The sequence below is a fragment of the Nycticebus coucang genome, chromosome 10 (genome assembly GCF_027406575.1).
Source record: "Nycticebus coucang isolate mNycCou1 chromosome 10, mNycCou1.pri, whole genome shotgun sequence".
In the NCBI taxonomy this organism is placed as follows: Eukaryota; Metazoa; Chordata; class Mammalia; order Primates; family Lorisidae; genus Nycticebus; species Nycticebus coucang.
The window spans coordinates 69,560,381-69,586,916 of NC_069789.1; the positions used below are offsets into that span (position 1 = coordinate 69,560,381).

The following is a 26,536-nucleotide window of genomic DNA, read 5'->3' on the forward strand; positions in this document are numbered from 1 at the left end:
CAGGTGTTTTGCTCACGCTAATGACATGGTAGAGTGGTTTCTCCTGGATAGGTTGAGGGCTCTCTCTTTCTCTCTCTTTTTTTTTTTTTTTTGGCTGGGGCTGGGTTTGGCTGGTGCCCTACTCCTTTGAGCCACAGGTGCCACCCGAGGTTGAGGGCTCTTATTATCCTTATCTTCCTCTTGTTCCACAAACACACATATATGTATGTATACACACATATATATATCAAGCTATACTTTTGGTATAAATCAAGCTATCGACTATAGAGAACATATTCTGAGAATGATTTATACAGCTTTATTTTTTTTTTATACAGCTTTATTTTTACAGTTTATTCTCAGAACATATTCTGAGAATGATTTATACACCTTTTAAAAGGTGTAAGGAGTATCACCTTTTACAAACCATAAACTTAAAACTTTTGAAAGCTAATATTTAATTTGTGCCATTGCTTCTTAATAGCTATTAGGGCATTTGAATTATAGCATGTTTTGGAAAAAAAAAAAAGAAGCCAGGATGTATGATTTCTAACAGTGGGTGATAAGAAGAGGACAAGTTAAAACATGCAACTCTAACAGTCAATGAAAATAGTTGAGCAGCAGTTGGGGGATGAGAGCAACTCTTGTCAGTGTTAAACTATGTTGACCAATTATTGATGTTCAATAATCTATCAATTTCTTTTCTAGCAACGGGGTTCATTACATTAAAAGAAAAGTCCTGATTTGTTCTTTAATGCAGGAGGAAACATTTAAAAAAATCTTTTACATGCCAGGATCTAATAGAGAAGTCTTAATTGCTTTTAGTTCAATTGGACATTGTGTTACAGAGAACTCGCTCCTATTTTAGAACAGCTGAATCTGACCCTCCTCTAAACATATGCGTCACTGGCAAATGATATAAAATAAATAAAATTAATCTGTGAGGAGCTGCAGTAAAACAAAATTCCCCTAATACAAATAAAACTGGAACAGAATGTGGCCATTTAAAATAAAAAATAAAAAGCACAACAAAACTGACCACAATTGTTCAAAGCTCACATAACCTTATCATGGTTCATCAGGCCCCCTACTCTCTTGTATAAGGGGTTTAACAGTCTAAGTAATGAAATCAGCTAGTGGGAGCCAAGAGGCCTGGCCTATAAATGACAATATTAACTGGAAAGCTGCAGTTGACTTAGTGTGTCTTCTCTGAGTTCATTTGGCCAAAAAGAGGAATCAGCGACATAAGAAGACCGAACAAAAAGGAGATAATTTTGTCAAAAATAATGTTACTATAGATGTCATTACTCATTTGTTGTCCTTGTAAAATCCTTTATAGTACTCTTAATTCTACCTTCACACACATCTTATTTTATCAACCAGCTCATAAGCTTATCAGAAGCTTTCCACAAATTTTACTTTTTTGTATTTCTTTTATGTGTAGAAAAGAAATTTGTACTTGCTTACAAATTGCTTAATAAATGTGTTTCATGTTTTTAATTGAAGAGCAAATGTGTGCTTAAAAATATGATGTACTTGAATCAGCAATTTACAGAAAATAAAACATAATAAGCTATGCTTTAAGTCTATTTTGAACATACTTCTGTGGATACCTAAAAGCCTAATCTAGACGCTATAGAGTGATATCACTTTGTTTTCTGAATGCAGATGTGCTAGCTAGTAAAAGGCTCTAATTAACAGGTAGTAAATAGTAAGAATGATTTTATCAAGTACATACACTGATGACTAATCTATAGGCATTTGTTTCATAGCCAAATTCTTCATAGTTCAATCTCATAAGTATTAGATTAGGCGAACATGTAGAAAACAAATTAGAAAATATACTAATGAAATGATCTGTAAAGTTTTATTTTTTATTTGGTATAAATACTAAGGTGACTTAAATGCTGAAATTTAACAATTTCTAGAAAATTTTCCCTTTTACATTTTTTTTGTAGAGACAGAGTCTCACTGTACCGCCCTCGGTAGAGTGCCGTGGCGACACACAGCTCACAGCAACCTCTAACTCTTGGGCTTACGCTATTCTCTTGCCTCAGCCTCCCGAGCAGCTGGGACTACAGACGCCCGCCACAACGCCCAGCTATTTTTTGGTTGCAGTTTGGCCAGGGCTGGGTTTGAACCCGCCACCCTCGGCATATGGGGCCGGCGCCCTACTCACTGAGCCACAATCTCAAATTCTTGGGCTTAAGTGATCCTCTTGCCTCAGTCTCTGGAGTAGCTGGGACCACTGGCACCCGCCATAATGCCTGGCTAATTTTTCTATTTTTAATAGAGAAATGTAATCTTGCTCTTGCTCAGGCTGGTCTGGAAATCCTGAGCTCAAGTAATCCACCCACCTGAGCCACTCAGACTGCTAGAATTACAGGCATGAGCCACCGCACCTGACCTTACAGCTGATTCTTAATTGCGGGGGAAATGTTCTATATTTGGCCAAACTGCGGGCAATCCCACAGTGGTTCTCATTCTGCTCAGTAGAATCTACCTTACCATTTGAAATCTATCTCCTTCACTACCCTCCTTTCTCCTGTTCAATTTCTAGTTTCCTCAAAAACAAAACAAGACACAACACAACACATAGTCATTTCAGACCTTTAACCATCATTCTAGTTGTTTTACACTCCTTCAGCTTGTTAACAACGTCCTTTCTAAAGTTTGACTTCTAGAACTGGACTCATCTCTGAAGCAGCACATTGGTCTCATAATTTTTTCTCCTGGACATTAATTTTCTGTTAACACAGCCAAACAGGACATTTGTTTTTAGCAGCTACACTATTAAAGCTTACATGAATCCTATATTATTTAATATTAATTAACAAATGTTAATTACTGTTACATAGTCATAGATCTATTTCTTATGAGTTATTAATTTAGTTCTTATGAAATCTAAATTTATGAGGTGTATTTTTTGACACTTAAATGCATAGTTTTGCCAATATGTTTTATTGGATTTCATGTCACCTTTTATTACTATTATTATTATTTTTTTGAGACAGAGTCTCACTTTGTCACCCTCTATAGAGTACTATGATGTCATAGCTCACAGCAACCTCTAACTCTTGGGCTCAATTGATTCTCTTGCCTCAGCCTCCCAAGTAGCTGGGACTACAGGGGCCCGCCACAAGGTCCAGCTATTTTTAGAGATGGGGGTCTCACTCTTGCTCAGGTTGGTCTTGAACCTGTGAGCTCAGGGCAATCCATCCACCTCGGCCTCCCAGAGTGCTAGGAGCCACAATGCCTGGCCTTATTATTATTATTTTTTTAGTATTTTAGATCTAGCCTTAGCATCTCTTCTCTCCAGTGTATTCACATGGACTATTGCCAGATTTGATATTTCTATTCCATTTCTTTAAGTCCTCAACTCAAACAGCAAATTAAGTCACGCATTTTGGCCGAGTCTTTAAAGCTCTGTGTGGTAAAGCGCTTCAGCGGCTCCTAAGCACTTATGGAGAAAGTGTGGCAGTTGGAAAGAGCATTGGCCAAACAGGCAGCAAGTCTGGTTTCTAGTCTGACTCTGATCCTTGCTGGTTGGTAACAGGAAGTCACTCAGACTCAATTTCCTTCTCTGAACTAACATGGGGACAGAATAGCTAGCTCATCTACCTACTTTCAAGGTTTTGGAGATTTTAGAAAAGATGATACGTGTGGAAATGAAAGCCTTAAAAATATAAGGTCTTGATAACACAGAGAAGGTCAAGCCCCTATCATGCTGATGAAATGCTTTTATAACCTTGCCCTGGCCTCTCTGGTTTGACCTCTTTGCCTTACCTACCTCTCAAACCTATAAAAATGGAATAATATTAAAGTGCAGTTCTTCCCAATCTGTTTTCTGCCTCTTGCTGCTAGCTCTTTTCTGACGGTCTGAATGCCTTTTATTTCTTACTAATCCCTAACTGAGTGCTCAGACTCATGTTTCTGTGTCTTTGCTAAAAGTGCCTAGGATATTTCCCCTAAGGTTCCTAACTTTCTCCCCCACCTCCACTGGCAGGATTGCCACTCCTAAGTCAAGGCCAGGTTCAAATGCCATCTCTCAAAGGCTTGATTTCCCTGGTTAGACTCAATCCCTTCACAGTGCTCCTACAGAAGCAAGTAAGTACCCTCAATCTTTAATTTCCATATTCAATCCTCTATTCCAGGTAATCTTACTCCATTTTTTGTGTCACATGAGGGGCAAGTACCATGCCTCACATACTTTATGTTCCTGCCGTCCTCAGAACTGTGCTTTACTATTAGTCCATTTTTATAGGTTTGAAGCATAGGTAAGGCAGAGAGGTCAAACCATTTGCGAAGTTCATGCTATCTTTTAAGTGGCAGGGAGATTCCTAAGGTCTGCCCAATTTCAAGGCTTGGGCTCTTTCGATAGCATCTATACATTTCTTCACCTCTCTTTTGAGGACTCTTCAATAAATGCTTGCTAATATTAACCCTCATCTTTTCTTCCTCGGCCTCATCTTCTCTCTTTAGTCCTCCTATTAGGGAATCGTATTTGTGTATGCTTCAGAATTTTGAAATATGTTTTCATGTCATCAGGAGAACATAGTTTACTGTGTCCATGTTTGTCTATGAAGAATGTTTTCTTTAAATCTCCACATCACCAGTTAGGTGGTTCTTACTGGTCGGAATAAATCTAGAGTCTCAACTCCTCAGTATTAGTTGCTCTAACTTCTGAAATCTAACTTTCAATATCACCTGTTCTTCTCTGATCAAGATCATGTCAAAAGCTGCTGATATTGAAACAAGGTTCAGTGCATGCTTGGATGTATTCCTGAGCGTTTTTCTCCACACTATTTGTTTGCATACCTTGCAATGGTTCTCCTGAGTTCTTTCAGAAATTCTCTTTTCTCCTGACCTCCTGCCAGTCCATGCCATCAGGTAGCCAGATGCAGAATTTAGTCCTTCTTTGGTCTTAGGTCTTATTTATTCTTCTCTCCTTTGACAATTTACCTCTAGGTTTTAAATCTGTGTTCAAATAATGTATAATGAATTCTAAGGCTCTTTGACTTAGTAATAACACCTCAAATTGATGTTTATTGAGTGCTTCATGTCAGGCACTGGGCTCAATGTCTTAGATATGTCTCTTTTAATCTTAAAGTGCTGAAACTATTCCTATTTAACAGATGAGAAAATGAGGATTATTAAGGTTAACTGACTTGCTTAAAGAGAGATAGGGCTTATTTTAAGCCTGCCTGGTGCCAAAAATCACAGGCTTGACCAGAACCCAGGCATTACTGTCTTTGCCCATCTGCAAGCCAGTTATGAACTAGCACTAATACTTACATTATTGAAAATAATTTATTATTTACATTAAATTTATGCATGCATATTTATATGAATTGTACATAGGCAGCTTTTCTATTTTTCTCATAACAATAACAATTATGCTAATAACATGCAAATTATTTAATAATTATTAAAAATGCTTATAGTATTTTATCCCTAGACTTTAATATTCATAAAAAGAATCAATATTAACCATGAATTTTGTAGTAATAATACATAACATGTATAGAGAGTTTTGTATGTGCTAGGTATTATTTAAAATGCTTTTCATGTTTGGGCGTGGTGGCTCATGCCTGTAATCTTAGCATTCTGGGGGGACAAGGCAGGTGGATTGCTTGAATTTAGGAGCTCAAGACCAGCCTGAGCAAGGCCCCATCTGTACTAAAAATAGAAAAACTAGCCAGGAGTAGTGGTTCGTACCTGTAGTCCCAGCTACTTGGGAGGCTGAGGCAAGAGAATTGCTGGAGCCCTGGAGTCTGGGGTTGCTGTGTGATATGATGCCATGGCACTCAATCCAGGGCAACAGATAATAATAATAATAAATAATAACAATAATAATCATAATGATAATAATAACAATAACATTAAACATAATATGTTTTTCATGTATTGTTTCTTTTATCCTCTCAATAACCTAGAGAAATAAGGCTACGTGTATTATTATCTTTTGTTGTTTAAGAAAAACAGGCATAGCAATATTTTTTGGCTACTCGTGAACCAGCTGCATCTGTATCACCTTGTTAGAAATGCAAATTCTTAAGACTCACCCCTCTACCTGCAGAATCAGAATATTCATCTACCAAGATTCTTAGGCATTCATGTGATGTTCAAGTTAGAGACACGTGGTGCTAAATCGGCTGGTGAGGATGAAGCTAAGATTCAATCCCACAAAGTAGGATGTTGAAACCAAAATCCTCAAACTCCACATGAAGTTGTCTTAAAAATCTATGGATGAGAAAATATTTCTGAACTTGCCATGTTTACCTATTATAAAATTAAAAACTTCCACATATTTGATGTACCAATGATGATGTGACACATGGGTAGGATTTTGCTTTCCTAAGTTATAGTTAATAAAGTATTTATTTCTCATACCTCACTTTTATGTTTGATTACTTACCATAATCCAACTTTACTTCATTTTCCTACTCTTCCCTCTGTCTCTTCTTTTTATTCATTTTTTATTTTTATTTTTTTTTTTAGGGAAAGGAAAGAGTTTATTGATAGAGCTAAAGAAACCTCTGTTGTGGTGAAGGGGGGAACTGAAGTGGGAAGCCCCTTTTTATTCATTCTTGAAAAAGTTTACTTATTTATTCCACAGCATTTGTAGAGAGTCTAATAATGTCAAACACTGTTTTTATGGCATGGGAAAACAAAGAAGGATGATATGCAATTCCTGACCTCAAGACATTTAGTGGCATTGGATGACAGACGATTACAAATGAGCGATGTGACGGAGTTACACAGCGCAGAGCAGAAAAGTTGTTTTCACTGAGGTGCCTTCAAAGCAGACCCTAAGACAAATCTTTAAATATAAGCAGTGTTTTTGGTAAATAAAGGAAATGCCAATAGAGGAGCCAGGAAGCCAGGGAAGATGAGAAAGGGAAAGTGGACAAGGAGGATGCAGTATCATGCCAGCTACAACTGCCCATGATGAGGACTTACCTCGTTGGGGGCATTTAGGGAGCTGGTATAAAACACATGCCCCACAGTTATTTTCCATCCAAGGGGTAGAGAGCTGGAATATTTATATCTTCACCTCCCGAAGTCACAGGTTGAAGTTGTTCTTGGACGTACTCATTCGGGTCAATTTAGGCTTGCTCCACAAGCAGACCACATGTATCCTTGGGCAGAGAAATGCGGCTACTGGCCTCAGTGCCTTGAATTGGTAAGGGGTGGGATATGGACCATGCATCTATAGCCTCTGCTACAAGAAGTACTTGGCCCAGTCTGGGGAGCTTAGGGGAAGCTATCCTAAGGACATGATGTCTGAGTCTACTCATGATGGCAAAAGCTTTCCACTAGGCAGACATGGAGGAATCATGAATATCTTTTCCAGGAAGAGAGAATAGCAGAGCAAAACCAGAGAGGCAATAGAGATTATGGAATATTTGAGAAACTAAAAGTTGTTGAATGTTCCTCCGAGGGGGGTGGCATCAAGAAACGAAACTGGACTCATAGGTTGGACCAGGATAAACCGGGGCTCTGTGTGCTGTGCCAGGTCCAGTTCTTATGGGAAATAGGAAAGGGCTGAAGACTTGGGTGTAGAAGACTGACATGTCCATATTTGTATTTTTTAAAAGGTCACTTTTGCTGGAGTACTGGGCATTGATTAAAGGAGGTAGAATGAAGACAGAGATATTTTGAAAAGGGATCTAGCAAGACAAATGAAAGTGGCAGTGAGAATGGAGGAAAAAGGGCAAATTTGAGACAGTCTGGATGGTTTGCTAATGGAGATGAGGCAATGGAATCAGGGAGGGACTCAGGATGATTCTGAGACTCTCAGATGGGTGACTTTAGGTGATAGTGTCCTTAACCACACAAGAGGGGGTCCAGGGAAGGAGAGAAACCGGAGAACCTTGAATGTGGAGACCAGGTATTTATTGGAGAAGGGGCTAAGAATAAGCTATGTTAATGGTACCTGAGGATCATTCAGGAGGACAAGCTTTGTAGGCAGAAGGATACCTAGTTCTGGTTGTCCTTCGCTTAAAGAAATACAATAGTGCTAAAAAATGACTAACCTAAAAGATGATTTTTTTTTTTTTAGTTTTTTGCTGGGTCCCTGGTATGTGGGACCAGAGCCCTACTCCTTGAGCCACAGGCATCACCCAAAAAAGGTGATTTTAAAAAAGAATGCCCTCTACAATCTCATACTGTCTAAAGGGAGTTTAGACATCTAGCATGAAAAATTTAGAGCATACCTTGTACATTCTGCCTCTTAACTGCTACATAAAAAATGTCCCAAGATACTGATTCCTGCAGCCAGTGCCAGGAATTGTCAGAGCCACATATTTATAATCCCTTGAGATTTGAAATAGCCTCAGAGCATACTCAATTGTCCAAACCAAATAATATATTTTTCAGGTGTGCTATGATGTGCAAAATGTTGGGAAACATTTTTGTAACATATGCTTACAGTTAACATTCATTCATTAACAAATTTTAATGAAGTCTTTCTACTCTATTTCAAGTACATGGAGAGGTGGTCATTTTTATAGAGTTTCCTAACAAAAGAAAATCTTTAATTTTAATAGTCAACTAAATATTTTGAGTGGGAATAAGAAAACATTAAGGGATTGTGTGTTGATTTTTCATTTAAGTACTTTTTTTCAGAAATGTGCTAGCTATGACTTTTTAAAACTTTTTATTATTTTTTAAAATTTCAGAATATTGCAGGGGTGCATACGTTTTGAGGAGCCTTAACTAAAGTTCTATTTTCTGCTTAGGCTAATTAGCAATGGTTTCAGCAATTAAAAAAAAGAACTAAATAATTGTAGTGGGCATCTGTCATTTACTTCCTCAGAATTTTTCCTTTATTCCCATACTCCTGCCTTCTTGTTTTCTACCAGCATCTAGCTATTTCATTTGGGAAACTTGTTTAACATTCTTAACCATGTTGGGAATGACTTCAGCTGTAAGTCCGGGGAAAGGTCCTCATTGCCATTTGGTGAAGCCCCTTGCTCTTTGCTTATGAGGATCGGTTTAAGAGTAGGACTTCTGATTTTTACCAAAGTGGATGAGGTGAAAGGATGCTGAATAAGAGATTCTGGGAAAATATCTCCACATCCCTTTTTTGAAAGAGCAGCTGGGAGAGATGTTCCCATTTCTTAAAAATGTGGCATGAGAATGTGAGGTCTGGAACTGCTTCAGATCTTCCTATTGTGAAGAAATCCAGACAGAGGACACACGGGGTAGGACACAGGCAAACAGATACACAATGGCCTTCTGGATCAGATCATGACTAAAGTCAACACTGATTCTGTAAATATATTTTTTCCTTTTTTTGTTTTTATTTATTTTGGTTTGCGCCATTTGAATCAGATGCACTGTTATTTCTAAATGAAAGGATCATAGCTAACAGTAATGCACTCAGAATATTTCCCCCAGGTCTTTTTTCTTTCTTTGTTAAGATCTTGGGGCCTGAAAAACCTTCTGGTTTATAGACTCTGGATTTATAAATTCACTCACCTCTGGGCGTGAAACGTTTTTCTTCTAGCTTGGCTGTAAGTAATTACAGATTACTGGGAGTCTGCAACTTGACGGGCCACAGTAACAAATGAGGAACAGAATGTGAGATGAGACAAGAGAAGGAGATGTACTTTTTTGATCAGGGATATCCTAACATAGAATTATGTACTTAGGATTGGAGGAATCTCAGAAGCTTTAGTTTCTAGGACACTATTTTTCTGTAAATATTTAAAAATCATACTTTTGGATTTTAGGCTTTGATACAGATTGAAAAACTTTATCACAAGGCCTGTGCAGGTAAATTTGTATCTCCTGATGCAGGCCACCTGCTTCACACGTTGTTAAAGTGCAGTCTTTAACTGAGAGAGCCATTTGGTGTGGAGACTGGTGATACATTTTTTTTCACCTAAGACTAAGCTGTTCTTATAGAGGATGATCCAATGATCTATAATTGAGTTTGTTTGCGAAAAAATGTTCTCTGAAAAGTAATTTGGAGGAAAAAGACTATTTCAGTGAACAGAGTATAAACTGGGGAGTGTGGTCTTCAGGTGTAAAACAAAGAAAAAAAATATATACATCAGGAAAAGGACACCTATTTCAATAAATGGTACTGGGAAAATTGGATGCAGAAGAATGAAACTGGATCCTTACCTTTTACCATATACAAAATTAACTCGCCTGTAGTCCCAGCTACTCAGGAGGCTGAGCAAGAGAATCGCCTAAGCCCAAGAGCTGGAGGTTGCTGTGAGCTGTGACGCCATGGCACTCTACCGAGGGCAATAAAGTGAGACTCTGTCTCAAAAAAACCCCCAAATCAACTCAAGATAGATTAAAGACTTAAGTGTAAGACCTGAAACCACAAAAATTCTAGAAGAAAACTTAGAAAAAACTCTTCTGGGTATTTGCCTAGGCAAAGAATTTGTGACAAAGACACCAAAAGTAATTGCTGAAAAACCAAAAATAAATAAGACTTAATTAAACCGAAAAAAGAAATAAAAGCAGAAAGAAATAATCAACGGAGTAGATAGACAACTGATAGAATGAGAGAAAATATTTATAAACTATATATATGACAAAGGACTAATACTCAGAATCTGCAAGGGACTCAAATAACTCAGCAAGAAAAAAAAATCCCATTAAAAAGTGGACAAATGACATGAGCCAACATTTTTCAAAAGAAGATATTCAAATGGCCAACAAACATGTGAAAAAAAATGCACATCACTAATCATCAGAGAAATACAAATTAAAATCATAATGAGATGCCAACATACCCCAGTCAGAATGGCCATTACTAAAAATGCTAAAAACAATCAATGTTGGCACGGATGCAGTGAAAAGGGAACACATACACATTGGTTGTTAGTAATCTAAGTTAGTACAACCTCTATGGAAAATAATATGAAGACTTTTCAAAGAATTAAAAGTGGACCTACATTCAATCCAGCTATTCTACTCCTGGGTATCTACCCAAAGGAAAATAAGTCATTATGTAATAAGACACATACTTATCACAGCAAAATGCACAAATGCAAAGATATGGAATAAGCCTAAGTGCCCATCAATAAATGAGTGGATAAAGAAAATGTGATATACACAGTCACACATGGGCACACAAAGGATGTCAAAAACATGTATACACATTTTAAGAAAGGAATAACTGTATTGAAAATTCTAATACTCAATATATACTGATAATGTTTTTTATCTTGTATATTGTATCTTATGTAATCACAGAAGTCAAATTTGATTTGAACGTGTGTGTGTGTGCGCATACATCATAGAATTCTATATACCACAGAATACTACTCAGCCATACAAAAGAATTATGTCTTTTGAAGCAATTTGGATGGATGGCCATTATTCTAAGTGAACTAATTCAGGAATAGAAAACCAAATACCACATCTTCTTGCTTTCAAGAGGGAGCTAAGATCGGGTATGCAGTGATACGCAGAATGGTATAATGAACATTGGAGACTCAAAAGGATGGAGAGGAGAAGGGGAATGAGGGATGAAAAATTATCTGTTGGCACAATGTACACTATTTGTGTGACGGGTACACAAAAAGCTCAAACTATACAATTCATCCTTGTAAGTAAAAACCACTTTACTCTAAATCTATTAAAATTTAAAAACTGAAAAACAAAGGTTTGTTCTAGGGAACAAAGGGAGGGTTTCTGGGTTTTATAGTAAAAATTCCCATCCAAGTTTCCAATTAGGTCTGTTTATGCAAATGAAGGATTGAACCTCACTTGGTCCTGACTGGGTCAGCATAGCCGAGTTCCGCTTCGTCAATACAGCTGAGCCCTGATTGGCTGATACAGCTGAGTCCTGACTGCCCGAAACAGGTGAGCTCTGCGTATTGGTTCAAGCAAGCATCAAAGTCCTGAAGATGGATAGAGCTGCAGGTTCTCTGGGAACTCAGTGTACATGAGGGACTTAGCAGTAACCAATGGCCGCTCGGCTGTATTTAAAATTTAGGTTCAGTTAGCCACTCAGGATCCATCTTGAAGGATTCACTTTTTCACTTTCACGTATGTTCACATCTTCCTATCTAGTGGGTCGCATCTGAGGAGAGATGGGAGTGAATTATGCATTCCTTTGCCAGAGCTAAGCATTGGACTTTCATTTCTCTATTGGAGGAGCCAGATTTCTCAAGTTTCCTGTAAACAAAGTTGCAATTCTTTCTTTTCTTCTTTTCTATCTTCTCCTCCTTCTTTCTCTCTTCTTTCCTCATTCTAACACACCAAGAGAATATTTTTACTGGAAACATCAGTCTATCTTTCAACTTCTTATAAGGCCTATGACTTGACTGCAAACTCAGCCAACTCGATCTTTATTCATGCTTAACTCAAATTACCACACAACTGTGGATAAAACAACAGACCTAAATTATCTGCTTGCCAATTTATCTTTTTCATGTTTTGGAAATCTGGACTTTTATGAAAAAGCAAATTTTAGATTTTCAAGCTACAAGTCACAAGTGGCGGCTGCCTTTTCTCTCCTTGGAAGATGAGTAAATTTGCACAAAGATATTTTATGTACTTTTTAGACTCTTTCTTTGTCACCAGAATCCTTCTAGTGTATTGGAAGCTCAACTACTTGACATGTTCTCAGTATTAGTAGTCACAGGTTTGAGAAACATTTTTCTCATCTAGTGACATTTAGAAGCAATACTCTAGACAATAACTTCTTACAATCTACAAGATTAGTGACTGAAATGTCAAGTTTATAAAGGAATCCTAAGATGCGATGTTCTTTCCTGTAATACATGAAATGAGAGCTGAATGCTATCATTCTGTGTTAAAAACACGGAAACGGGGCTACTACACAGAGGAGTTTAGTGGCTTGGTCAAGGTCACACAGCTGGTAAGTGGTAGAACACTCAAGCCTTCAGACGCAAGAATAATAATTGCAGAGATTTACTGAGCACTTCCTATGAGCTTTATATGCAGTTACTTGACTGTCTTTCACTTGCCTGTGAGATTCTTGAGAATGGGAATGTTTTTTATTTCTGTATGTGTTGTGCCTATGCAGAGTGATCTTTCTGTAGTTATTAGTTTAAATAGATCCTTAATGGGCCTAAAAGAAATGGGATTTCAACAACAGCAATGTTAGGAGCGGGAGCTTGGGTGGTGGGAAGAGTGTTCCTGTGGTAAAGAGAAGCAGAGATTTTTAATAAAAATAACTGCCATGCATTGATGCTGAGTCTGCTCCACATCAAAAGGGTTATATTTCACAGGTTATGGCAGAAATAGGAAGCTTTTCCCCTTTCTTCCATAACAAATCGCTTGATTTTTATCTGGACACACTTGCAGAATGGAGTGCGTGTGACTTCTGGGAAATATTCTTAAAAAGCAGGAACATGCTTTTCTTCTCTGCTTCTGTCCCCCTGCATGGAATGGTGACTGAAGGTTTGGAGCTCTAGGAACCATTGTGTGCCATGAGGGAACACTGAGGATGAGGCAACAGGTAGAAAGAGCCTGTTATTACAAAGGGCCACGCCGATCCTGGAATGCATATCTTTGGACCTTGAATGTGAGAATGAAGGAAACTTCTACCTTGTTTAAGCCACTGTTGTTTTTTATTTATTTTGTTTGCTACTCATAGCTGAAATAAATCCTATTTCATTTAATTTGATCCTGACAATAATGCTCTGAAGTAAGTACTATGATTATCTCCATTGGCAAGGAAAGAAAACAAGGCCCAGAGAACCTAGATAACTTTTCTCAGGGACACAGCTATTGAGTGGTAAAGTTAGGGCTTAATACCCCCTCTTAGGCACTATATCATATTCATCATACATGAGATGAACCAGACAGAAGAAACCTTATTTAGGGTACCTTTCTAATAAGATTAAATGATTGGTCTTTAGTGGTACATTTAGTAAAATGTGAGTGACTCAGTGGAAAGACCTTGCCATAATCAAATACCTAGTAAAGAATGCAGATGTTTTGATTAGGATGTTTTTGACTTCAAATTATTGAAAATTCAATTCAAGATGGCTTGAACAATTAATGACATTTGTTAGCTCACATTAAAGGAAATTCAGACATAGAGTGATCTTCAGGGTGGTTCGACTCAGTAGTTAAATGAAGATGTCACAAATACAGGTTCTTTTCACCTCTCCTCTGTGTCCAGTCGCTTTGGGGTCACCCAGAAGTCATGTCTTACAATAACAAGAAGGCTGCTTGAAGCAATTGCTATTACATGCTTTCACATTTAGTAGGAAGAGAAAAGACATTTTCTCATCAAAATTGGGATAGATTTAGACTAATAAAAACTTCTAGGACTTCAATTGAAAAGCTGTTATGAGGATTGCTAACCTAACCCCAAGCAGAAAAAAAATTAAATACATGGAACTGGCCTAATTTTTTAAATTTTTTATTTGAAGCATTGCTAATTCTTTCTGTTTTGTTTTTCCAGAAGTCAAGAAAATCTTTTTCTTTCTTTCAAGCTATTTATAGCTTACAACAAATTGGTAAAGTGTACTTTTGTAAGCAAACTTTGAAGCATTTGTTTTTCTCTCTACTTGTTTTCTCCAGAATTTGGAAACTATTTGGGAGTATTCTTATTTACAGCAATAGAATTATCTGCATAAGTACAATAAGAACTTTTCTTTTAAAACAGTACACAATTGGAGATACTGGTTATTATACTAAGGCTTTAACTGGTATGACGTATTTTCATATATTCCCAGGCTTCTTGGAGGAATTAAGGTTGAATTTATAGAGGCAATAAAAATCTCTTTGGAAAAAATGGCCAGATACTTCATCTGAACATTTCCTTACCTGTTGTAAGTAAATAATATCACTTGTGGACAGGTCTGGGAACCTCAAGATACTTTGAGACCTCAAGAAAAGAAGAATTTATCCAATTCCTACAGGTATCTATGAGCACAGTTAAATCCTTGGCCTGGCTTGAAAGGTTTTTAAGTCTAACCTGAGATTCTTTATGAGAAAGTACCAGCAAAACCAGTTTTAAGAAAAGCCTATATGATCAATAACTATTCTTGTTACACTTTGTGCAAATAATTACGACAAATACAATGAGACTAAAATTTATTTTGCAAATAAATTTGTCCTACTATAGTTATAGAGAAAGAAAATTATGTTTCAGAAAAAGCTATAGTAAACCCATTATTAGATTCCAGCTTTATCCACAGTTTTTGAGATTTTATTATTTGCCTACAATTTGGACTGAATTCTGGATCAAATTCTTTCCTGGTTACAAGTTTGCAAATAATGTTTTCAAATTTTTCTTCCATTTTTCTCACTTGGACTCCATGAAATTGCCACTACCTTGAGGCCCTGCAGGTGAAACAGCTCTTCCAAATTGATGAAGGGGTGCAAGGTTAGAACTAGAGTGAAGACCTCAAAACTCTGTGAAGAGACAGGCTTAGCTAAAATAATGATAATAAGCAGCTACTGTCCTCTTGTTTTCTTTTTTTTTTTTTTTTTTTGTAGAGACAGAGTCTCACTGTAACGCCCTCGGGTAGAGTGCCGTGGCATCACACGGCTCACAGCAACCTCCAGCTCTTGGGCTTATGTGATTCTCTTGCCTCAGCCTTCCGAGCAGCTGGGACTACAGGCGCCCACCACAACAACGCCCAGCAATTTTGTTGTTGTTGTTGTTATTGCAGTTTGGCTGGGGCTGGGTTTGAACCCGCCAACCTCGGCATATGGGGCCAGCGCCCTACTCACTGAGCCACAGGCACCGCCCTCTTGTTTTCTTAATAGTTGCTCTCTCCTATTTACTTCCAGCTGGTAATTGTAAAGATTCTTGGCTTTTTTCCCATAGATACATCACATGTTTCAAACTTAGGGGTAGTTTTAGAGGTATTGAGAAGGCCAAATTGACCCCATCTTGCATTCCCTCATCCCACAACTTCCACTTTCTCAAGACCTGCCCCTGAGCTTGAAGGCCCTGCAGAAATGGAAAGTGTTAAAAAAATACACCCCGTGGAGATAGGGCAGATTAGCTCAGGATGCAGGCCCTTGTAAAACACCATATGGCTCTCTTTGTAACCTTTTGCCCCTTAGATCTCACTCCCGCTTTTGTTTCTGTAAACTGCTTTGCATTAGGAATTTCAATCTCCTCCCCAACTGAAAGAAGGGTATTAAAAAAACACTACGTGGTCCCAGCTACTCGGGAGGCTGAGGCAAGAGAATCGCTTAAGCCCAGGAGTTGGAGGTTGCTGTGAGCTGTGTGAGGCCACGGCACTCTACCGAGGGCCATAAAGTGAGACTCTGTCTCTACAAAAAAAAAAAACAAAAAAAAAAAAACGCTACAAAATGCCGGAGTTTTTCAGGTGTAGGACCCTATACCTAATTTGAACTCAGTGTGCTGGCATTTTCTCTACAATTCCCCTCAAGTTGGATACAACAGTATTTTCTAGGTCCTGAATTCCAGTGGATAGACTGGCCCACCCAGACCAAGGAACTGACTCAACCAGTTTTAGACCCCCTCCACCCAAGGAACTGCGTTCCAGTAGATTGGCTGACCCAACCAGGCAGTTGCTCATGCCAAAGGACTGATGGTTCCACCTGCCTGGAAATCAGCTAATTAGCAGACTCTGATTACCTAATATTCTGCCCACCAAATTGTCTTTAAAAACCCTGCTTCTCCAATTCTTGGGGAGGAGGATTTGAGAAATTCCTCCCATCTCCCTGGTTAACACCATGTAGAATAAACTCTCTGCTGTAAACCAAGTTGTTTCTGGATATTGGCTTCCTCTTGGGCAATGGGCAGACGAACCTGACAGGGTGCAACATAAACACATCTTGTGACAACATAGACTCTGAGTGAGAAAAATTAGATTGCCACTGTTTACTTCTTAACTGAAGACGCTTTGAGTTTAACATCTAGCCATCCCAACTGGATATCCTCCAAATTCTAAGAAAACTAGTTTATGAACGCTTCCAAATATTAACCATTGTTACTCTTCTGTTTGAAAGCTCATCAGCAATACCATCTCCTGAAATGAGACACAGCTGTTTAATGGGTGGGACTGGCTTATTTTCAGAAATAAAAAATTGATTTAAGAGAAACCTTTGCCACTGAGCTTTTAACTCAGTTTTTCTCTCCACAGCCACTAACTCAGCTTTTAATATGTGAAACTTTAGGAAAGTTCCAGGCAGGGGAATGTTGGGGCTTGGAAATCAAAACTCCTAAATATGGCATTTTGCATGCTGGACTGACTGAAGAAGACTTGAGTGAGGTCTCTCTGACCTTCTACCATCATCAGCTCCTCCCTGCCCCTAAAAAAAGTTGAAGTTACTTTATTTGCCTAAGATTCACCTAGAGAACAATTATTCTTTTTTTTTTTAATTTTTTTTATTAAATCATAGCTGTGTGCATTAATGCCCAAGTGCCCATCAATCCACGAATAGATTAATAAATTGTGGTATATGTACACCAGGGAATATTATGCAGCCTTAAAGAAAGATGGAGACTTTACCTCTTTCATGTTTACATGGATGGAGCTGGAACATGTTCTTCTTAGTGAAGTATCTCAATTATACTTTTCTTCCTCTCCCTGTAAGACTTGGAATGCCACCACACTTGAATAGACTCTTTAAGTAGACAATGTCCTGTCTCTCAGACTCATTCAAATTCCAAAGAGAACTATTTATTAGTTAATCTTTGTTTCCCACCCATTCATCCTCCCTGGTAATCCTTTATTGCCCCTCAATGGAATACCTCTTTTCCTCCCTCCTATAATCCGTTTCACCAGAAAGGCATATGAGCTTTTAAACTCCAATGGGGAGCTTAGTTTTCTTTCTGAAGGCTCCCAGGTATAAATATTGAACAAATTTGTATCTTTTTTATCCAATTAAAAAAATAAAATAAAATTGAGGTAGGAGCTTTCTGCCAACCTTCTGTCCAATAGCAATTGGTTTTAGGTATGATCTGAAGAGGGACATCAGTATATAAAAGATAATAGAAGCCTATGGGATTGAATGAGATGCAAGGTTTACTACTGGCGAACACATTGTCTCTGATGTTTAGGAAAGGACATACCCTCTGGTGTAAATAATTAGAAATTGGCACTGTACCTCTCCTTCCCCCAGGGCTGATCTTGTTCCTGAATTAGTATTTCAGTGGTGAATAACTACCCTCCTGTCTTGACCAGTTGCCTTCATACAGGACACTCCCTTCATAACTGTATGTGGCAGCAGAGATGAGATCATCTTGGGGAGTGGCATTAGAAAAGAAGGGGGCCTTGATAAAAATCCCCAAAGACCACATCTTTTCATAGTGTGGAGTCCAGAACTATAGAGATGTTCCTGCTAGGACAGGTGTTGCAACTCAGGAACCAAGCTGCAGCACAGTGTACTGGGAGTCCCTGTATGCAAGCACTTTACCTGACTGCCCAGGGTCTGACAAAGGGAGAGAAGGTGGTACAAAATTTACACACACACACACACACACACACACACACACACACACACACACACACGGTGTTTTGACCCATGAAAGATGACACCATATCAGCCCCTAGGGAGACTAACAGGTGCTGTCTCAAGCAAAATATTCAAGGCCTTTATTAGGCACTTGGGGGCTATGCATACACAAGGCAAAAAAATGAGAAGGTAACAGTTTCATGTTTTAATTAAACAAGTAGTCTTTTGCTCAAGGAAGAAAGCTATCAGGCTGAAGGACAGAGGAGCAGTAAGTTACAGACCAAGGAATATTTGGGTAGGATTTAATGAGGGAAAGTTATAGCCTACAGGTAAGAGAGTTGCAGCTGCAGAGTAGTTGTCAGTTAATTTCTAGCTTTATTTATATCCTGTCTGGATATCCTATCCAGAAATTTCCCAGACTATTTTCTCATCTACTCTATGGGACATTCCAACCCCTCCTCACCACCTTAGGTGTGGATTGCAGAGGAGAGGCTGAGGCTTGAGGCCATTTTCTCACATGAGTCCTTGGGGATGCCAGACTACTCAAGCTCTCACTCACAGACAGGTCCACAGCAGATGTGTCTACCACCTTCTTTATCCTAACCTGTTTATACAGTCTATTTAAATGACTAATCCCACCTTGACTTAATTACTGGTCTCCCTCTTGGAAGTTAAAACATCCTTTCTAGACCAACACTTTCTCTTCAACTCCAAAACATTGCTGCCTGGATTCTATATAAAAGTATCTCCAGTGACCTGCCCATACTCAAATTTCTTTCTTTTTTTTTTTTTTGCAGTTTTTGGCTGGGGCTGGGTTTGAACCCACCACCTCCGGCATATGGGACCGGTGCTCTACTCCTTTGAGCCACAGGCACCACCCCATACTCAAATTTCTTCATCAAAGTGTTCCTGATCAGCTCTTATTGTACATGCCAAACAATTTCCTTTAGCAAGTAATATGGAGTCCTATTGCCAACTAATTTTTTTTGTTGTTGTTTTTGAGACAGAATTTCCTGCCCAGGGTAGAGAGTCCCAGCGTCAGCCTAGCTCATATAGAGCAATCTCAAACTGCTGGGTTCAAGCAATCCTCCTGCCTCAGCCTCCTGAATAGCTGGGACTATAGGTGCTCACCGTAACACCTGGCTAATTTTTCTATTTTTAGAAAATAGAAAAATTTTCTACTGCTCTGGGTGGTCTTGAACTCCTAAGCTCAAGCAATTCTCCAGCCTTGGTGTCCCAGAGTGCTAGGATTACAGGATTAAGCCACTGGGTCGGGCCTGCCAACTCATGCTTTTAAATGCACACGAATTATTTTATCCTCAACAAGATTCTTCAAAGACTAGAATTGTATTATATATATATAAAGTATGTTGGCTTTTATTTCTTCCAAAATACTGATTGCATTTCCTTCTGCCTTTCTGTCCCTGCTGATATCACTCTAGTTTCACTAATAATTTCTTCTCAGAAATTACCTAACAAAATCAAATATTTCGATCCGGTTGTTTGTACCCTCATATTCACTTGAAATAAATTTACTTTTCAAAAAAATGATAATTTCATTTCTTCTTATCTGTATAATCATAGTTGTTTTCCTTGTAATTTCTTCCCAACTCAGTTAATCTTACATGAAGTGGCCTGATGAGACTTGGAGAATGACTCTCATTTTGTTACTTTCTCACAAAAAAAAATGATGAAAAACAATTCCCCACATTTCTTTAACAACAAAGCACAAAATCTTTAGCTAGATGTTTTTAGACACCCTGATAGTTTTTTTGTCCTGAATCTTTTTCAATACTTCTTTCTCCCTGAGCTTCTGGAACAGCATTCTCCCTTGACTCTCTTCCTGTTTCTTTCTGTTCACTCCTCCTTCTCAGCCTCTTCTGCTGGTTGTCAATGTGTCTCTCAAATGTCGATACCCTCTAACAGATGCTCAGCCTCTTCTGTTTTCTCTCTGCAATACGTCTGTATTTACTGGGTAACTCAACTTACTCTCATGCATGGACTTGCATGTGTACACTCCAAACTCCCAAGTCCGAGGGCTCAGGCCTGACTTATCCAAACTTATCCAAACCTGCCTGGCTCCAAATTTGCATTTTCAAATGTCTGATGGGGGAAAAAGAAAATGTCTATGTCCTCCATTAAATTTCCTCAATGGTTGAAAGCAGTTTTATTATTAAAGTTAGAGAAAAATCCATTCTTTTTTGTAAGTCAATGATATTGAAACAATCTTGGCCTATGTGGTGGCTCATGCCTGTAATCCTAGCACTTAGGACAGCTAAGGTGGGAGGATTGGTTGAGGCCAGGAGTTTATGAACAATCATCACTAATTGTAAATCAAACTTCCATAATGGAGAAAGAAGAGAAAGATAGTGGTAAGTGTGTTTTATTTTTGGCTTTGGTACTTATTTGCCATGTAACTTTGAAAAAATTGTTTAAACTCCTGGGTCCTCAGTTTGGTGTCCTTAAAATACAGGCTAATCTGGTTGAGGCAGCCAGCACAGAGGGAGAAGGCCTGGGTCTGAATTCTTATTTAGGTTGTGTCATAAATGAGCTAGGTGATGTTGTAAGTCATTTCACCTCTCCAGTTCTTCCATTTTTTGTGACAAAAGGAGATTAGATTCATTACTCTTCCTTTTTCTAACATTCATTCTCCACATTACTATCATATCATAGGATGCATGCAATTGTGAAAAGGTGCTTTGTAAACTGTTAGGTATCATACAATTCTACTGTATTATGAACAATATAATAATCAAGTTGTCACTGAAGACGATGTGCTAAATAACCACGGACTGCTAGGCTTTGCGCTTCTTACTATTTCTTCTACTTCTAGCAGGTTGGCATCTAACATGTCGATAAGCTTTTTTGTTTTAAATAAGGCACACAACTTGGCCTATGTGTTTTGGGCTGGGTGGCACCTGTGGCTTAAAGGAGTGGGTTGTCGGCCCTGTATACGGAAGGTGGCGGGTTCAAACCTGGCCCTGGCAAAAAAAAAAAAAAAAAGAAAAAAAGAAAGAAAAGGAAAATATTTTGGGCTGTTTTCTCCAGAAAAGTTAAAAAAAACCCAAGGAAGTATAAAAACTAGGTAAAAAAATAAAGGGAACGAACTATATTATGTAGAGATCTCATGCTATAGTAAAGACATCAGTACTGTGGCTCAGAATTCTTCCAAGTTGTAGAGGGGAAAAGGAATTCTAGTCACTGACTCATATTCTTCTAGGTTTATTTGACTTTTCTGTCCTTATTTTCTGTTCCAATCAGGCATCAATCCAATGGCTGACCAAAGTTTGCATCTTTTATTATTGTAGTTCAGTCTGACCCACAATGAAAACACGTACACACACACACACACACACACACACACACACACACACATTATAAGTCTGTTAGGGAATGAAATCAATCCATTGGGAAGTTTAATCTCTCTTGGAAACTTATTTGATACTACATCTGTCATTATTTTATGCAACTTGGCACGTATACCTCTATAATGCTAATGTTAAAACAATAAAGCAAGATAGTTTTAAAACACTATCAATTATGAAACAAATATCTGTGTTTTGTATGCACTGTGTGGTTATAACATATCTAAAATCTGTTTTTTATTTCATCAACACTTTTTTTTTTTTTTTGCTGGGGCTGATTTTGAACCCACCACCTCCGGTATATGGGGCCAGCACCCTATTCCTTGAGCCACAGGAGCTGCCCATCAACAATTTTTACTTACTTCTGATGTTTGTTTTATTTTAATTCGAACCACAAATCTTTTTCTATTTAAGCACAGAGATTAATTTATCTCTCTTTAAAAATCCTCCCTTTCCTTATCTATCTGGGCTATGCAGAAGGTGTTCCCTCTGAGACCTGACTAACCTATTAATTCTTCAGTGGTTTCTACTTCACTGATGAAGAGTTCCAGCTGGGTTGTTCATTCATTATTGTGGTCAGAAGCCTCACTCACAGTATTAGCTGTCAGATTCACTGCCAAGCTTCCTTTGTCCATTGGCCTTAGCAAGTCAAACCCAGGACAGTTCATAGGCTGTCCTGTATACTCTACCCAGAGAGGAGGTGTGGAATGTCACCCTTCTTTATAAGTTGTCACGCCCGATGCTCTGAACTATTTCCCAACTCTTAGTCATTTCCTTTCAAACCTTGGGTAATGTTCATTCCATTTCTTGAACTTGGGTGAGTAGCTAGTCTATGCTGAGAAGTTAAATGCTTTTTGATATTGTCATTTGCTTTCAAGAAGAGTTTGCCATGGCTGGGTGCAGAGGTTCACACCTGTATTCCTAGCACTCTGGGAGGCTAAGGCAGGAGGATCACTTGAGCTCAGGAGTTGGAGACCAGCCTCAGAAAGAGTGAGACTCCGTCTCTATTAAAAATCAAAAAATTAGCCAGGCATTGTGATGGGTGCCTGTAGTCCCAGCTACTCAGGAGATTGAGGCAGCAGGGCTGCTTGAGCCCAAGAGTTTGAGATTGCTGACCCCAGGGCACTCTAGCTTGGGCAACAGAGTGAGACTCTGTCTCACAAAAAAAAAAGAAGAAGAAAAATAAGAGTTTGCCATGTAGAAGGCTATATGGATTAAAGATTTATAAGACTGCACTCTAGATTCTTATCTTTTTGTATTTTTCACACTCTAGTTAACTACAGATATTGCCATCAGTCACTGGCAGATCACTTCCTGGTTTATCTGACTCAATCTTGTTTCTAGGGGTGATACTCTCCAGATTATTGCCCTAGGATGTGTTCACCATAATCTTTAGAATGGGGTGAGGAAGTGGAGGAGGGGAATAACACTGTTGTGATTGGACCTGGAAACCTGTGTCATTTATTAACATATATGTGGTAGCAGCATTATGACATTGTTGCCAGATGGTCTGTGAAATGGAGAAGATAATACATATATTTTGTTGTCCAAGGTCGGGTCAGCAGTGAATAAATAAAAAGAAGTAAGAAAATAAAAGCCTGAGAAATAACTAAAATTTGTTTTAAAGCGATCTAAGATAGTTTTCTAACTAAAATAGAAATATGGAGACATCAGGTCTTTGGTAAATCCTAATATATTCCCTTTCTCTCTGGGATAGACTTACTTATTTCTTCATGTAATGTTCTGAGGCACCTGCCATGTGCCTTATACTCTGTAAACACTGAGAATAATAGGAAAAATGAGGGTTTAATTCCTTTGAGGAATTCACCATCCAATGTACCTTTAAATTGGTGTGGGTGAGCAGTTCCTCTCAAGTTCTAGTATATAGGCTTTTCCTTCTGCTTCACCACTTGCTATCAGGATGACAAACATCTCCACCCCCTATCAGGGTGGGAGGTATGTCTGTGGGTATTCTGGACCATTGAATAAGAGATTTCCAGCACTGAGCAATTAAGAATGAGCTCACACTCAAAGTGAAGGAATGAATGGCTAATTTTAATTCTCAATCAGGGTGATGGATGATGCTTTCTGAGTTTTGAATGAGGGCTGCAGGCTTGGGTCACCTGGGCAACAGTTGTGCAAGGTAATGGACAGCTCCTTGCTCCTTACTCCTTTCCAAGTCAGCACTCTAGTTCAAGTTCAAGTTCAAATTTTCCTTCTCCATGTGACCCTCAGTGGAGTTGGAAAAGGTGCCTGGAAGTTAAAAGAGCTAATGTGTGCTCTAAAGAAGGGAATTAGGCTAGTTACTTGATCTTGGAATATAATTTTACGCGGTTCTTTTAGATCTCATTTCAAAAATTTTCTCTAAAATGTTTTGTGCCATGGACATCAATGGCTATCTGGTGATTCTTGGAATATTGTTTGTCAATGCCTAAATAAAACATATGGGATTGCAAAGGAAAGCAATTACAGTGGACCCTCTCTAGTTGACCACTTCCTTAAGTTGACCTAATTTTCATAGACTGGACATGCGCTGTATGTACCAAGGCCTAGTTCCTTATGTTGACCACCTTCACATGTTGACCAGTTTGTTACAGTCCCTTGGGTGACCAACCTGCAAGAGGTTCTACTGTGACAAACTAGTAAACATATGGAGGTGGTTGACATCTAGCAGAATGCAACTTTATCTTTAGAGGACCCACTTCCTGGTCCTTTGACTGTGTCTGATGTTTTTTCTCACCTAAAAAAATAAAATGGGGTGTACAGTAACCTTGCAATCAAAACACAGCAGAGGGGCGGTGCCTGTGGCTCAAAGGAGTAGGGCACCGGCCCTGTATGCCAGAGATGGTGGGTTCAAACCCAGCCCCGGACAAATAACTGCAAACAAACAAACAAAAAACAAAAAAAAACACAGCTGCGTAAGTGGAGCTGCTCTGTTATTGGCTGTTGCTGTTGTTTAACTGCTCATAATAGGGATTCTGGTGATGCTGCTGAGTTGCTTATTACCTGAACACATTACCTTTTAACTGTTTTAATAGTGTGTCCTATTTTTTACTGTTAAATACATATGTGTGAATAAGTGTAAGAAAGTGATTGCTTTCCAGTAGTGCATAAATTCAGAGTCAGGAATGATGGTGAGGCCAAACCAGTACAGATTGTCCACATGAGTGGCTGAGAGAATGACCCTTTTGCTTTCTGATTGCTCAGCGTACACTAACTTTGCTTCATGAACAAGGCTATTAAAAATAGTACGGTGCCTCTTACAAGGGTACATGTGAAATTTACTAGGTGTAGAATATAAATGTCTTAACACAATAACCAAGAAAATGCCGTGAAGGCTATGTTAACCAGTTTGATGAAAACAGTTCAAATTATATATAAAACCAACACATTGTACCCCATGATTGCATTCATGTACACAGCTATGATTTAATAAAAAAAAAATTGCATAGGGCAGTGCCTGTGGCTCAAAGGAGTAGGGCACCGGCCTCATATGCCGGAGGTGGCGGGTTCAAACACAGCCCCAGCCAAAACTGAAAAAAAAAAAAAATTGCATAAAGTTACCTTCAGGCTGTGTGTATTAGGTGTATATTAAACATGAAATTTTAATTGGTCAACTAGAAGTGGTCAACTAGAGAGGGTCCACTGAATTTATTATTGCAAAGCAGAACCAGGAGTTAGGTTCTTGGTACCATCCCCAAGATATCTCATTAGGCATGTGCAGAGATTCCAAAATCTGAAAAAAATCTGAAACTCTTCCGGTCCCAAAGCATTTTGAATAAGAGATAATCACCTGTACTGTCCTCAGTTTACAAGTAAGGTTTGGAATTGTGTCAAAGGCCAACAACTAATCAAGTTGGTGGGATCAAGATGACAGCGAGAGTCTGGACAGTATTTGTTCTTCGCGTTGTTTCCACTCTATTATTCAGGTAGGACGGACTGGAGGGAGTCCAGTCTGGGGCGGGAGAAACTGTAGAGAAAATTGTAGTCGAAGATCAAGTAAGCAATGGTGATGGGCTGCCCACTAGTAGACTGTCTCCAGGTTGATTTAATGGAGCAGAGTTCTGAGGTGAATCTCTGGGGGTTAGTGACTCAGGAATTTTTAAATGCCCGAGGTTTCCAGCTTTCAAAAAAAGCCTAGATAGTGGAAGATTTTTAGCCAGAAGGATGGAGCAGATGATCGTGTCAACAACATGAAGGGCACCAGGAAGAGAAGCACATTGGATGCTACCCGAAGAAATAAACCATTTTCAAAAAGAATCAGAAGGATAAAACTTATCTAGGAACATTAGCCCAGGGTATCCAAGCAATATTAGCAAAATACCTGGATAGACTTGGTAGGCCCAGAGATTTGGGAAATACCTCAAGGATATTTATACTTTAGATCTTTAAAAACATTGAGTGTGACAAGTTGGTGAAAGAATTATTCTTTTTATAGATGAAAATTATTTTGGAATTGAGAGAGAGTTATGGCTTAGCTGTTTAGAATTTATTATTGCAAAGCAGAACCAGGAGTTAGCTGATTGGTTGGTCAACACAAGTTCACGGAGCATTTACTAACGCTCTGCACAGCTAAAAGGTGCCTTCCCAGTCTACCTAGCACCCTCCTTATCTCACCTCTTCGCTTCTGTCCCTCATAAGCATTTGTCATAATCCAGAATTATCTTACTGGCTTATCTGCTCATTTTTTCATTATTGATTGACCCCAAAGAATGGAAGTTCTGCAAAAACAGGAGATCTCTCTTTTACTCAGTGTGGTGTTTCCACTGCTTTGTACAGAGCAGGCACTCAGGAAGATT

The 26,536-nt window shown here is 38.6% G+C and overlaps 1 pseudogene across 1 annotated transcript in view; it reads right to left on the reverse strand.

Moving 5' to 3' along the window:
- Positions 1–21,223, reverse strand: part of LOC128596431 (eukaryotic translation initiation factor 1A, X-chromosomal-like) — a 43,091-nt pseudogene extending 21,868 nt beyond the window's left edge. The window contains exon 1 of the transcript XR_008383111.1: positions 21,188–21,223. The product of XR_008383111.1 is annotated as a eukaryotic translation initiation factor 1A, X-chromosomal-like (transcript). The remainder of the gene's footprint in view (positions 1–21,187) is intronic.
- Between the last annotated feature and the right edge of the window lie 5,313 nt (positions 21,224–26,536).